General features: G+C 40.9%; 1 long non-coding RNA gene across 1 annotated transcript in view; it reads right to left on the bottom strand.

Annotated features, from left to right (window-relative positions):
* The window catches only part of LOC310745613, an 81,408-nt gene extending 66,234 nt beyond the window's left edge, over nucleotides 1-15,174 (bottom strand). Inside the window, exon 1 of the long non-coding RNA XR_014540228.1 lies at nucleotides 15,095-15,174. This is a non-coding gene — a long non-coding RNA (uncharacterized lncRNA). The remainder of the gene's footprint in view (nucleotides 1-15,094) is intronic.
* Between the last annotated feature and the right edge of the window lie 414 nt (nucleotides 15,175-15,588).

The raw sequence follows: 15,588 nt of genomic DNA, 5'->3' as shown, positions 1-15,588 counted from the left end.
AATAGTATTTAGACCCAGTTAGGTGTATACAGGTTTGCAGTCAGTCTTTCAGTCACCCTGAACCAGCAAGAGCAATTCATGGTTGTTGTTGATACAGATGTGAATATACATCTTGATGGATCTCCCCAGTTGGATCACTCTGCTCAGCCTAACCTCGTTGGACCTGATGAAGTTGTCTTCTGATGCAAATGGGACCACTAATTGGTAAGCATTACCTGTAACTATGGCCAATGTCTAGTGCAAGTGAACCTTTTTCATCTGGTTGGTTCTACTGCCTTCTGAGAAAAATGGCTACGTGCCAGAAGCAGACGAGGCCAGAGGCAACAGTGAGTGGAACAAGGTATCAGAAGATACCTTTGGACACTGGGCTAGTTTCTAAGCACATCCATCTCTATCCTCCACCCAATCAAGAAGCATTATCAGAGTTCAAGCACTTGAAGAAGGTGCAACGCAGAGTCCATGAGGGGTGTGGCCTGAGAAGAGGCTGTGTGGTCCGGGGAGGACCCCAGTTCCCCTTCGCCATTTAGCTTCTCTATGATACAATGTCTATTTACTTCTTTTGTCACGATATCTGTCCCTTGTTTCCCTCGGCTTTTTGTTTTACTTTTGCCCACAAGAGAGACAGAGGAGTCAATGCATGACAGAGTTAAGTTCTGAAGGCTGACTGTCAAGCTGTTTTATGAACAGGAAGGTACTGATTGCCTGACTCCATCAAATCATCCCTGATAAGTGGCCAGGTGAGATTCTATAATGAATGACTTCGGGTGGCGGGAAAGTGCGACAGGGTAAACGTAAAAGGAAACAAAATGGATTAAAGTCTGAAAGGCTCTTTCTGTACTCGGCACTTTTAAATTAATATCCCTTATTAGATGTCAAGTATATGACAAACATGCTACTGGGTTATTTATATGTTTTATAACATGGACCATTTGTAGAAAAATGTATGTCTGAGATCAGGCATTATGAACCATAAACTGTGGTCTGCGGAAAGCAAGAAAGACTGCAGCTGGTAGCCTTCCTATTATTATTCAGTCCATCTCTCAGGCCCTGATGTTGTGCTTTCATTAATTTTTCTATTAACTTTCCCCATCAATGTGATTAAAGATTCATTAATCTGAAGCAAAGGATAAAAGTGAAATAAAGATTGGATCAAACCCATTTCATGCACTCAGATTAGAGCCAAATATTCGGGCTTTATAAAGATGTCTGGTGTGGCCATAAAACAGATGTGTGTGCAAAGGTTTTTGTTGCTGTTCTAATGTTCAAGCCAAAGATGGCCCAATTAAATCTCCACTTTCACTTCATTTGCAACCGCTCGGCTCAGCTCTCTTCAACCTCATCAGCAGGATTTATAATTGCATATATTGCTTCAAATAAAATAAAGTACTAGCAATTAACTGAGGCTGCAGTTCTGTGCCCGTTTACTTGAGAGTAAATGTGGATCCAATGGGGCTTACCTGAGTAAGCATGCATATGATTCTGTTGCATGCCATGGACTCCTTTGGTCTACATCAGGGATGGGGGAGCTGTGGGCCTCCATGAGATATTCTTAGAGCGCAACTGCCATCCCTGATCATTGGCCATGCTAGCTGGGGCAGATGACGATTAAGAGTCCAAAAGTATCTGGAAGGTCACAGATTACTCATCCCAAGTGTACATATTGGTGGAGTTTTCCCAAGATACAGAATTTTACATTATTAGTTTAATTCAGAATTTTTCTTAATCTTGTTCAAGACATTCATTGACATTTTGTCAAGGAAAAATCCTGATTCTTCCCCACTTTGAACTATTACGGGTGCGGGCTGTGAAAGAAATGAAAGAAATGACAATTTCTGGGGTTGACTGGGAGAAGCCATGGCAATTAAAGTTGCATAGAAATCGATAATAGGCATGTAATAGCTGACAACTGCTCCTATATCACTGTGATGTAGGAAAGACTATGGAATTGTGCCAGAATCCATAACTGCATACATTGAGAGACTGGGGATGTGCTAGGTTTCTCTATTCTCTGTCACATCCCAGTCATTTAGCCTCACAGTCCTTCACATGTTGGAGAGGCAAGGTCCGTCGAATGGTGCAGAAGACATTCTCTAAGACAGTTTAACTTCTTACAGAAATTTGACAGCAATCTGGTGAATGGGTCAGTTTTAATAAGCTGCTGAGGAGCAGAGGCAGGCAAATGGAACTCTACCCACCTCAAAGCCTGCTGACGGCAGCAGGCTGCCCAGTGATGGTGTGACACCGGTGGGGGTCACCTCAAGGGGGAGACAGGAAAGTGGGTCATGCCCTTGATGTCTTTCCTTCTGGGGCACCATTGCATCCCATAAAACTGGCAGACCCTGGTTGAGAGAGGCAGGAAAATGGAGATATCTCAGGGAGAGAGACTCAGAAAGGAAAGGAAAGCTTTCAGGTGAGAGCTGGGAGGGTCTGTCATTATCTGGGGTAGAGGGATTACACTCTAGTTTTGTACAGGGAGATATATGCACTTGTATATTATTTCTGCACTTTAGCTTTCCTGCTGTTGATTTTCACCTCCTTGATTGTTCAGGAGCTTATTGTTATTAGATACATACTCTGTTTTATAGGTGCACCTGAAATAAGTAGGTAATTACAGTGTCTCATAATTTTAAGTTTTTCACAGAGGTTATAGAGTTTATTGTTGGGATATTCTACACAATTTCACATAGCTGCTTAGTATATATTCATTATGGGCTATTATGTATTTGTATAACTTTTAGATATTGGTATTGTATAGAGATTATATTTAGAGTGACTTTTTTTTTTTACGTTCTATGTTGTAAACCACTCTGTGGTTTACTGTAGAAGGTGCGAGGCTATATCTCCACCAGCAGAGGTAAATAAGTAACAGTCTTAGGTTGCAATCCTATACTACTTCCCTGTGAGTCAGTTGCATGGAATTCAATGGCATTTACTTTTGAGTAGACATGTACTGAGTTGTGCTGTGAATGTAAGGTAGGTTTGTGGCGCTGGTGGATCTAGGGATCTTTATGCCTTAATTTTCAGTCAGCATGACTAAAAATCAGATTTATGGCTCTCTGGTGAGGGTTCAAAGTAGATTTAGCCAAAATATTTGCTTATGAGGTGCTGCTGAGTAAATCCTTGGATCTGAAAAGGGTGGGGGAAATGAGACTGTGGGCATGAGACCACTTTTCAGCACCTTGGAGAGCAAGCAGGCCATGGGAGTATGACTTATGTTGCCACTTGGCACTGAAGATAAAAATGAATGGAAGCCACTGGGCCCCATGGTGGCCCATTGAGAAAGCTTGCTTTGGATAAATTCTGTGTCCCTTATCCAATTTTGCCACTAGACCTATCATCTTCCCCAAGGCCCAATAGGATTCAATATTTTAAACCGAGCCTTCACTTTTCTTTTCCTTTATGTATACAATTCTGTTTTAATAGGGACAGCAAAGGTGAAAATATAAAAAAGGCTGGTATGTGTTGGACAACAGAATGAGTGACTCAGTAAGGTAGGTATACAGATGTTGATTGGATGTTTCTCTGCAAATCATTTATTATGAATATAGTTCCTTGAGTACCATTGTTAAAATAACATGGCTAAGGAAAAGTTATTATTTTTAAAGTGGAAATTGATAAAAACTGTTTTAAAAGAAGAAATTCTGTCTGACATGAGTGTGCTGTGAGCACATGAAGAATGCCTCGCTATTTGATAACTCTCCTTTGTTTGGTATGAAATAAAAGTTACTGCTTCTGTGAGGACACCTGCACAGCTGAATGTGCAGCAGTATTCAGAAAGAGGAATCCATTCACAACCTCTTTGGAGTGCAAGTATTGTCAAATTTGCCAAAGTCATTTTTAAGGCTTGGCATTTGGCTGAGCTTTATATAGTGTCCACCACTTCCCAATGTGAGCATAAATTGAGCTGGGAAGACTCAAGGCTTTATAGACGATTCCAGTAGCTGATACTTCAAGGTGCAGACTTCTTGTGGCTTCAATTGTTTTCCTGCAAGGGTTCACAAGGGAATGTCATCTCCCAGATAATTACTGTGCTGCAAAAAAAGGATACAAATCCAGATGAAGTCTGGGAAATGGTCCTTGCTTCTCTTCTTTGCATCTATGGTGGAGATTGCCATTACAGCATCCGTTAGCTAGATAAACATGCATCTGAAACTACTGGCATAAAACTAGCTTTTTCCTAGTTTGCACCAAGAATGAAAGGAACCGTGTGGAATTCACAACGAGATTCTTTTTGTATTGCCATCAATTGAAAGCAAATTGGTGAAACCGCGATTCCAGTTTATTAATTAAGTGAACTGACCCCTGAAGGTTGCTGTTGAACTGTTGGACGTGTCAAGCAAAGTCAGCAGAGGCATAGCAACCTTGAGGGAAAATGTGTAAAAGCCCTTAGAGGCCTTAGTCCATAGTCGCAGGAACCAATGGAAGGATGAGCCTGTTTTTGGACTGCATTGGTTCTGGATGTGTTCATTCATGAATCTATTCCATAACACTGGGCCGATAATTGGTCTCACCCTTATTGCGTTTCAGTTTTTAGAGCTGGAAGTGGTTCAGAAAGGGGCAAACAGAATGGTAGAATAGCCTCACCACCACCACCAAGGAAATGTTCCAACACTGGTGTTGTTGTTTAGTCGTTTAGTCGTGTCCAACACTTCATGACCCCATGGACCAGAGCACGCCAGGCACTTCTGTCTTCCACTGCCTCCCACAGTTTGGTCAAACTCATGCTGGTAGCTTTGAGAACACTATCCAACCATCTCGTCCTCTGTCGTCCCCTTCTCCTTGTGCCCTCCATCTTTCCCAACATCAGGGTCTTTTCCAGGGAGTCTTCTCTTCTCATGAGGTGGCCAAAGTATTGGAGCCTCAGCTTCACTATCAGTCCTTCCAGTGAGCACTCAGGGCTGATTTCCTTCAGAATGGAGAGGTTTGTTCTTCTTGCAGTCCATGGGACTCTCAAGAGTCTCCTCCAGCACCAGAATTCAAAAGCATAAATTCTTCGACGATCAGCCGTGTTTGTGGTCCAGCTCTCACTTCTATACATCACTACTGGGAAAACCATAGCTTTTACTATATGGAGCTTTGTTGGCAAGGTGATGTCTCTGCTTTTTAAGATGCTGGTACTTTTTAGCTAAAGGAAAAGGCAAGCAAGAGGAGACATGGCAGAGGTGTATAAAAGTATCCATGATGTGGAGACAGTGGATAGAGAAAAGTTTTTCTCTGTCACTTATAAATACGATAACTTGGGGGCATTGAATGTTGGAAGATTCAGGGCAGGCAAAACAAAGTTCATATTCACATGGCACATAGTTGACAGAACCACAGGAGGTACTGATGGCCACCAACCTGGATGGCCTTCAAAGAGAAGAAGACAGTTTCATGAAGGAGAAGGCTATCAATGGCTACTAGCTACAAAGGCTACCCACTGTCAAAAGTAGTATACCTCTGAATACCACTTGCTAGGAACAGCAAGAGGAGAAGGCTGTTGCACTCAGATCCTGTTTTGTGGGATTCCACTGTGAGAACACAGTGCAATGCTTGATGGACCTTTGGCTTGATCCAGCAGATTTCTTTAAAACGCTCGTTATTTCTGTACATATTTTTTTCACAAAATATGCACTGTAAAAAAAAGAGAGAGAACCTTGAAAACACTCATATTGGTAAACACTTTGGTGCATTTTAAAACCTAGAACTATGTGGCAAAATTGAGAGAAGTGCAAAACCGGAAGAGAACTGTGTTAGTTCAAGAAACATGAACCAGGTCGGTTTGCTTTAAAGGCCAGGCCAAACAAAACCCTGAAACACCTCATGCCGCAGGTAAGAAACAGCTCAAATATGTCTTTATAGCCAATATTATATGAAGAAATGTTTTCAAAACTCCAAGGAAAATATTTTCTCCTCTCCTGCTGTTAGCTTATTTTCCCCAAGTAGCAAATTAGAAGGTTTGGGGAAAATGGGTGAAGAAAGATGTGAAGGAGGAATAAAATTCTAAAGTCGAACCTCAGTTTATTATATGGAATATGGTTTTGTTTGATGGGTTTCTTTTCATGCTCTCATTGTGATACATTTCTGTCAGAGACAATGTAGACAGGCAAAGAGTATTTTCTGAGAAAAGTACTTCCCTGAGCAAAGGAGGAGAACTAATTTAGACAGGCTCTACAAAGAGCTCTATGTGGGCAGGCCTTTGCTGGAGTCCAATTAGAGTGAGTGGAGTCCTGCTAATCCACCCACATGCTAGCAATTTCAGGATTGCAACCGCAATTCCTTGCCTGTGTTTTATTTTGGTGGGTTGTTGTTTTTTAGCATGGCCGTTTCAATCAACCAGCCTAAGGTCTAGACCTCAATAAGGTTTCAGCCTGTATCTGAGCAGCACCACTTTAGATGCATGAGGACTTTCATGAATAACTGCTCTTCTGTATACTAAAATAAAAATAATTCCCAGAGTTACATGTTCAGCAGATGGGATTTAGTCTTCCCCCAGAGGTGCTGGTTTTCTATATGGAATGATTTCACCCTATGAAGGAGCATTCAATCACATATGTCCCTACTGTCATTTGAAGGAGTACAGCCCAAGACTATATCAGTGAGAAGTAGGATGGATTTTCTTAGCATTTTTGCTTCTCATATTGCTGAGCCTTCCTGATACCACCACCCTCGATTCCCTTCCTTTGACCAGGCAAACTGTCCCAACTGCATGACTTCCGACTTGTAGCTAAAGCCTTCATAATAGTCACTGCAGTATACCAGCTCTATAAATGGTGCATTTTAAAATGCACACTTAAAAACTAGGAAAATACTGCCCTCATCCTATTATTGTGGTAGCAACAAAATAAATCTGCCATGCTAGTATTTGTCTGTTTGATAAAACAAAGTTTCTGGTATATTTTCTATGTATCTATGAACCCAGCAATCTACCCATTTAAATTGGCCAACTCTGTGACATTAGACCATGCAAACATTTTTGCTCCTGACTGTGGAATGAAAACACACACACACACACACACACACACACACACACACACACACACATATATAGGGTGGCACTACAACCAGGTACTTTGGCCACCTCATGAGAAGAGAAGACTCCCTGGAAAAGACCCTGATGTTGGGAAAGATGGAGGGCACATGGAGAAGGAGACGACAGAGGACGAGATGGTTGGATAGTGTTCTCGAAGCTACCAGCATGAGTTTGACCAAACTGCGGGAGGCAGTGGAAGACAGGAGTGCCTGGCATGCTCTGGTCCATGGGGTAACGAAGAGTCAGACACGAATAAACAACTAAACAAACAACAACAACCAGGTATCTGCAGTAAACAGGAACATACAAAATGAACTGCATTTTCTAAAAGACAACATCCTCCACAACTCCTCAGTATATAGTACGGAAAGGGGGTCTGATTTTTTATGATATGGCATCTGTCAAAGTAAGGTGACAGTATCAAATTCCCAAACATTAATAGTCTTCTGACTTTATCTTTCCTAATCTGAACTTGGTGCTTCATACCAACACTGGACAAATGACTAACAAAAGAAGAACGAGAAAAAAGAAAGTGAGCTTGACTGCTTGGCCTCCACAAATGTGTCCTGCCATAATTGCTTTATTGTTGCTCCTCGTTTGCACACTTGTCACAAGTGTTTGCTTAACGTTTCTTATCGTCCATTTATTAGCAGAAAGGAACCATAGATTTCCCTGCCTGTTTTCATTGTGCGGATGAAGTCTGTTAAGGAGAACCCATTTGTAAGGGCTGTTCTCTTCCCAAGTCTCAAATGCTTACACTTGACCACATTAATTTCCGTTTTAACCTGGCAACTGATTTATTGACAATGTGGCAAAGCAATTAGCAGGGGACTCAACCTAGTGTTGCTTTGGTGGTAAACAGTATTTAATCTGCCCGTTTCTATTAAGCAAGGCCAATTACACGGTTACATGCTGGAACTGAGCACGGCAGGTATATCAAGTCCCAATGCTTTTATGTTGTTCTGGTAGCACTGCCCTGGGGTATGCTTAATGGGAGTGCCAACACAACCCCGAGCCCAGAGACATCTCTGTGATGCCGATAAGAGTCTGAAAATGTAGCTGTGAAAGGAGAGCCAGAGAATAAAGAGCCGAAGGGACGGAATAAGTATCACAGACAAATGTGTACAACAAAGTTTCAATGGCTGCTTCTTCAAGGCAAAATGACTTCTGTAGACAGCAGTTTTCAGCAGCGGTGGGAGAAAGGTGCTTTGACCTCCCACCATCCACTAATTTTATCTACTGCAGCTCCCCCCAACAGCGTTCCACATATTCAGGAGGCAAACAAAAGTCCGAAACCCTGCAGGGAGGAAAATGAACCGTGACTAGAGATGGACAAGCATCCAGGATAACCTGAGATTACCTCAGAAACTACTGACATTCTAGAAAGAAAGAAAGAAAGAAAGAAAGAAAGAAAGAAAGAAAGAAAGAAAGAAGGAAGACTTCTTATTTTGGAAGAACTCAGGCCATTTTTATAAGCCAGTTCAGGCCTCTTAGAAATGACCTTGTCCCACTAACTCCCTGTCTCTGCCGCCTAACTTCCTAAACTTCCTTACCTTACCTCACCAGACAAGCAGCAGCAGGACCAGGAAATCTTGGCCACCGTAGCTCATGCAGTGGTTACTTCAAGATTACATCCCTGCAATTTGCTCTTTGTAGGGCTCCCCTTTTGCTTGCTCCGGAAGCTGAAGTTAGTGCATAATGCTGCAGCGTGGTTGCTGACAGGAGTGAGACCTTGTCAGCATATAACATCCTGGCTCAGAGACCTGCACTGTTTGCCAATTTGCTGCTGAGCTAAGTTCAAGGTGTTACTATTAGTACGCGAAGGCCTTTGGTCGGGGTTCAGTCTGATTTTTTTTCTTTCTGTATGAGAACAAGCATTAAAGACACCTCCTAGCCTGCTCACAGGTCCTTTATAAGACCAGTGGTAACAGTTGGCCCTGGAGAATATTAACCACTCTCAATTTTACCCGTGGACTGCCATCTGTCCAGATTTTAATTTGTTCTGAACTAATTTTAAGATGTACAGTCATACCTCGGGCTGAAGTAGCTTCGGGATAAGTATTTTCGGGTTGCACGCTGCGGCGACCCGGAAGTAACGGAGTGCATTACTTCCAGGTTTCACCACTCACGCATGCGCAGTCAAAATGACGTCACACGCATGCGCAGAAGCGGCAAATCGCGACCCACACGTGCACAGACATGGGTTGCATTCGCTTCTGGATGCGTTCGCATCCAGAAGTACCACTGTATTTTAATTAATTGATAGCCTGTTTTTATGTTCTTATGTTCTTTGTATACTGTGTTAGTTTTATGATGTTAGCCGCCCTGAGCCCAGCTCTGGCTGGGGTACAAATAATTTATTATTATTATTAATTTATTATAACAACTTGGTGCCATTTTACTTGCAAGATGGTCTTGCCCCCACTTGCTGTTACAGGTGATGCATAATACTTATTCCACATTTGTAAGAAGCCAATCTCTTGGTGTGGCAGCACTCACACTTTGGAACGCCCTGCCTACTGACCTTCACTGTACTCGTTTTGGTACCTGCTTAGGAAAGCCTATGCAGACATGCAGAATTTTGACATTTGTTTTACTCTGATTTTTAGCTTATTGTTGATTTTAATTATGTTTTGAATAATTGTTTTCAACTGTTCTTCACTGATTATTTTATTGTTCCATTCTTTTTTGCAAACCACTTTGAGGGTTTTTTTACAATCAAGCAATACACAAATCTTGTGAAATAAATAAATTCTGCATGATCAATAGATAAGATGCAATCAAGATATAACACCTGGGACACTGAACCACGAATGTGAGGAAAGTAGAAAAACCACAGTTCAATATTATGCTTTTTCACTTTTTGCCCGTTTATGTTCGTTCAATATCCCAGGTGCTGTTTCTTGATTTAATATGATTGGCCTAGGTTTCGTTTTACCTCACTGCAAAAACTCTTCAGGAGTGCCTCATTGCAGAAGATTTACAGATTATAAAATATTTAAGACATTGACTCAGATTTCCCAGAGTTACTTCTATTGACGTCAATAAAGAAAGGGTGATTTTGGCTTGGAAATAGGTTTTCTGCTAGGAAGTAAATAACAGGACAATAAACCTGCCCTTGGAGATTCATATTAGCATACTGAGGTTTGTAAGTAACTATGTTATGCACTTAAAAACATATTTGAACATCCAAATATAAGATCTCATTATTTTTTTAAAAAAACACAAAAATTTCTATCTAATCTTTTTTTATAAAGTTTTAATGTACTGCATAGTGTTTTTCACATTTTGTCCCAGCACAGCTTAAGTTGGAGAGGTGCAAACTCTATACAGAGAATGCTCTTTTGAAATCCTGGCACAGAACAACTTCTGGTTTTCTCTCCATCCTCCTGCCTTGCAAAGATACAGTGGACACTTAAGGAATTTTCAGGCGCAAGCCCTAGATACTTAAGGTTGAGGGGAGAAGTTGGAGACTAGAAAATTTTACATTTCTAGGACTAAGCATCAAACAACTAGATCGTCCTATGTTTTTTCAGTTCTGTTTATACTAAGAGACAGGAAGTCTCTGAATGACAGGAAATTTAGGGCTCAACATGTTATGTACTGAAGTTCTCACCCTGGGCCAGCAGGGGGATACTGTAGATAGTTACGCAAATAAGGGATCGAAAGTGACGTTCAGTGATTGGATAGTTTTAGAAAGTTGTTACAGTAACATTGTACTGGAGCTCTATATAAGCAGGCTGATTGAACCCTTCAGTTCAGTTCTGTCCTGGCTTGTGAATAAACAAGAGCTGTTTGAAGAATCGCTGTGTCGTCTGATATGTTCACCCACAACTTAACACAACAGAACAAAGGACAATTGCACTCTAGCACTGGATTTTAGGTTACAGGGAAAAAAATAATGATGGGCAGGGGTGAACTTTGGTCTTTCCGATTCCAGTGGTGCCCTGTGCAAGGCCAAAATTTCGTACTTCCCACCTTGTCTTCATTCTGTTCAATTCACTATGTCACAGTTACAATGCCCTCGTGAGTGGGCAATGGTTCACCAAGACTATCAGTCTGGCCTGATACAAGGCAGCTTCCTCTGTTCCTACACGACTCAAATGAACTGAAAATAAATTCACCATTAACTTCTCTCTGTTATGTCTACAGTAAGTGTGCCACACAAGGACATCGTAAACATTACTGAAACATGTTTCAATTTGCAACCGCCTGCTGGCTTACTGGGATAATGAGAGGAAAGATCTGCATGGCAGATGGCTCAATGGATGACTGTCTCTCAGCCATCCAGCTCTATCCATCCCTAGATTAATTTCGCTGTTGCGAGGGACAACGGAGGTGCTGAAATCTAATCATTTCGACTTTGAAAATCTTCCTTCTTTCAAGAACCCAACCCAACCTGCATGGAAAGTTATTTGGCTTGAAGACGGCATAGAAGGAAAGTCTCTTCTCCCCAGCTCCTTCAGACTCCAGAACCTAAAAAGGGACTTGCATCCTTTACACCACTAATGGAGTGCTCCCAGCTTATCCACCCCACCTCTGTCAAAAAAAATAAAAATACAAAAGGAGTGGTGGGATAGGATTAAAGAGATTTCTAGATGCAGAAGAAGAGCTATTCTGGACATTTGTTATTGTTTAGTCGTTTAGTCGTGTCCGACTCTTCGTGACCCCATGGACCAGAGCACGCCAGGCACTTCTGTCTTCCCCTGCCTCCCGCAGTTTGGTCAAACTCATGCTGGTAGCTTCGAGAAAAGCTGGACCATAAAGAAGGCTGATCGCCGAAGAATTGATGCTTTTGAATTAAGGTGCTGGAAGAGACTCTTGAGAGTCCCATGGACTGCAAGAAGATCAAACCGATCCATTCTGAAGGAAATCAGCCCTGAGTGCTCACTGGAAGGACAGATCCTGAAGATGAGGCTCTAATACTTTGGCCACCTCATGAGAAGAGAAGACTCCCTGGAAAATACCCTGATGTTGGCACAAGAAGAAGGGGACGACAGAGGACGAGATGGCTGAATAGTGTTCTCAAAGCTACCAGCATAGCGGTCAACATTTCCCTTTTTTCAAGGGAAATTCCCTTATTCTGAATAGGATTTCCCCTTAAAAAAGGGGGAAAGTTGACAGCTATGATTCTGGATCAGGCCAAAGGCCCTTCTAGTCCAGCATTCTGTCCTCTGAGTGGAAAACCAGATGCCTGTGGGAAGCCCTCAACAAGACATGAGCACAATAGTCCTCTCTTGCTGTAGGATTTCTGTAGCTGACAGCAGAACCCAAACAAGTATTACAAACATCTAGCAATCATCAGGAAAATTAATCAATTTACTCCAGATGGTGGGATCTCCCTCATCTTTGGAGTTGGGGAGTGGAGATAGAATCACAGAATCATAGAGTTGGAAGGGACCATGAGGAACATCTAGTAATACACATTGCACCCTGTGCACTAAGTTTCACCACTTATAGTTTACAGTTGTCTCACAGTACATCATATATTTAGTCCCTGGTTGACGCTAAGGCAAGTGAGGGCAAGTGAGATTGAAAGGAAGGAAGGGGAAAACAAGTAAGTGATTGTTTTCTGGGAGGAGTGCCAATAAGTCACTGGCAAAGGGAGGCTCTGACACTCTCTTTCAGCTCTAATTGTCACCCACTATGTGCCCAATATTTCTCTGTGATGTTCATATTGGCAGATTGCACCATGCCATTACACACACACACGTTTATTGGTTTTTTTAACATATCATTTTCAACAATCATATAACATAACTTCTTATCTTATACAATATTTTAGACTCCCGTCAACTCCTCTGATGATTTTTCATTCTCTATTACGTATTCTGCATTTCTTAATTTCTCTATTACCCTTAATTATCATTAACTAGTAACTCTCCTCATAGTCTTTCCTGCAATATTTCAAATAGTCCTCCTTACAAAACTCATTGCAGTCCTCCTAGCATAATCTGTTCATTACAATTACTTTTCAAATAGTTCATATATTTACTCCAGTCTTCTAAGAATCTCTGGTCCCACAGGTTTCGAACCCTTCCAGTTAATTTATCTAATTCTGCATAGTCCATGCTCCGTGCCATTCTCAACCCCTGTATGCCCACCTGCATGTGCCAAGGGAAAGGTGTACAAAGGGAAATGCATCTATGAAGATCAGAACAACACTGAGATGCCATCACTTTCCTTTCCTCTCTCCTGTCCTTGTCTTTTTGCAGTTTTTCTCCTTCATGCGCTCTGGCAGTGTGGCTGAATGTTGATGAGCCAAAGGGCCAGATAAAACTAGGAGATAATGAGCAAATATTTTCCCATTCTTGGTGGCTGTCCTTAACAAGCATTGATTATTTCTTACTCATCTACTCCCCTAATTTTAATAAATGGCCACTCTGACAGGTGCTGAATATTTATCATTGTACTGCATTTGTTAAACCATAATATAAATATTCTGATTAATCTTTCTGCCCAATTGACTTTCAGAATGCAAATGGAATGGAAATGGGGGAGAGATGATTGGATGTCACAAACTGCTTAATTGATAATGGTGACATATCTGGAGCAGCAGTACAGGGAAAGAGAAGAATATTCTGAAAACAGTCATTTGGGAATATTTAAGATAGGAGAACAACAGCAGAGGTCATTGCCAGGGAAACAAAAATCTTGTGCCACAACACTTTCCACAATGCAAAAATCCACAGATCCTGTCCTATTTTTATTACTGGGAAAGGTAAACAAAGTTTTTAAAGGGCAGTGGTAATTAATTGATTTTTAAATATTTATATGCCACTTTTCTGGGCAAAGATCATGCATAATGACAAGCTCTGAGCATTCTTTAAAAACTAACTTAAAGTTACTCAGAAATTTGAGAGGATTATTTAAACAAAATTACTGCTTTTCCACCTACCTGCCTAACTATATATATTGGTTTCTGTTACTCAAAAAGAAATTGATAAGTATAATCTAATTTTCAGACAGATGAATCAAAATTTTGCTTGATCTAGCTTGGCTTTTTCATCTGAAACCACATAGAATTTCTAGTCTACCCTGTTATCCCAGGTAATAAAGCAAGAATAACCATTGAGGGCTGTTGATTATGGTGGATCTGTTGACTGGAATTTGGGCTAAGTGTCATGCGCTCTTGAGGACTGCAGCTCATCTGTGAATCTGGTTTTAACAAACCTCTGCCCGCTCACCCAGCTGGGTTGAGCAATTTCCTTTTGACAGGTGAATAAAACATCATTAATTTATTTCATTCTTGCTGTCAAGGCAAGAGTGTTGGCGAATATAGCAGGCTTTGTGTCTGGGCTGTTTACATTTCATGACAATTTTGCTGTGCTAAATTAAACCCATACTAGCAGTGAGCGGAGCAGCGCTGGAAATGACCCTCTCTGTCTGAAGCTTCTCACGAGCCTAATAATCTTGTTATCTCTGCTAGCAAGCAGCTGCCGTAAATTTGATCTAGGACATAATTTGACCAATAGACACTTGAATCCTAAAAAGTTATGCTTCATATAAATTTGACAAAAACTGACCCCCGAGTCCAATTTTGCCATTCCTGTTTGAACAAAAATCCCACAGTAATACTATGGTTGGAGAAAAATTTGAGGTGGGTCTGTTTCACCTGGCTCTTTGTATGGCCTCTATAAAACCCCTGTCTCCATAAGGGCCTCTCACCATCTTGTAAACATGTTCCTGAAAACTACAAAAATATATATATATTAAAAATGGCCCCACTCTATATTGCAATATTTTCCCTTCAGTTAACTTTTGGAAAAGTAATACGTTGTCTCATTTCTGTAAATCTTAATAAACTGTATTACACCTTGCATTTCTGGAAGTTCTTAATTTAACTTGACTAAAACGGCTAGTTAAAATGAACTACTTTCTCGGTTGTTTCATTTTAATTACGCCGATAATTCATACCCTTCCCTCCCACTTAATTCTATTCTACCTCATATCTAAAAGCATTCTTCATTTCAAAAAGAGGAATAAACTTTTAGTTTGGTAAACTGTGGAATGAGGGATGTGACACGCTGAAAAATCAACTCATTAAGCTTTAATGCTACTAATGCTCTTAACACTAATTACCCGTTCATTAAGTTGATTGTCTTAGCAGAAAATCTGCGTCCACTTCTCTGCTGGTTCATCACATTAATTTGCATGTTCCAAGAAAGAGAGAATCAACAAAAATTAACAAAGTTAATTCTAAAAGACTTGAGAGGATATGACACTGTTAAAATTATTTATTGGTGGGAAGTTACTTAATGCTTCACCGCTGCTCTGAATGTTGCCATTTCATATCATGTCTTGAAAGACAGATGTATCACGCTGCTCAAGTAATCAAATTTATTAATATGAGGACATTGCGTCCAGGGAATTTGAATGTGCAGAAAGATGCATTTAAGTCCATCAACTACTTGTGGAAGAATAAACAAAAGATTGATAGTTACACTGGGATACAGGGTCCAGGTAACATTGCAACAAGGTCTCTAAATAGGAGATAGTATTTCTTATCCATAGCTGCTCTTGTACATAGTTTTCATGCCAGATGAATTGAGATTTTCCATTGGCACATATATTTC

This window comes from Podarcis filfolensis (genome assembly GCF_964270895.1).
Source record: "Podarcis filfolensis genome assembly, chromosome: 12".
Taxonomy (NCBI): Eukaryota; Metazoa; Chordata; class Lepidosauria; order Squamata; family Lacertidae; genus Podarcis; species Podarcis filfolensis.
Note: the sequence above shows the minus strand (reverse complement) of the source record. Positions and strands in the feature narration are given on the sequence as shown.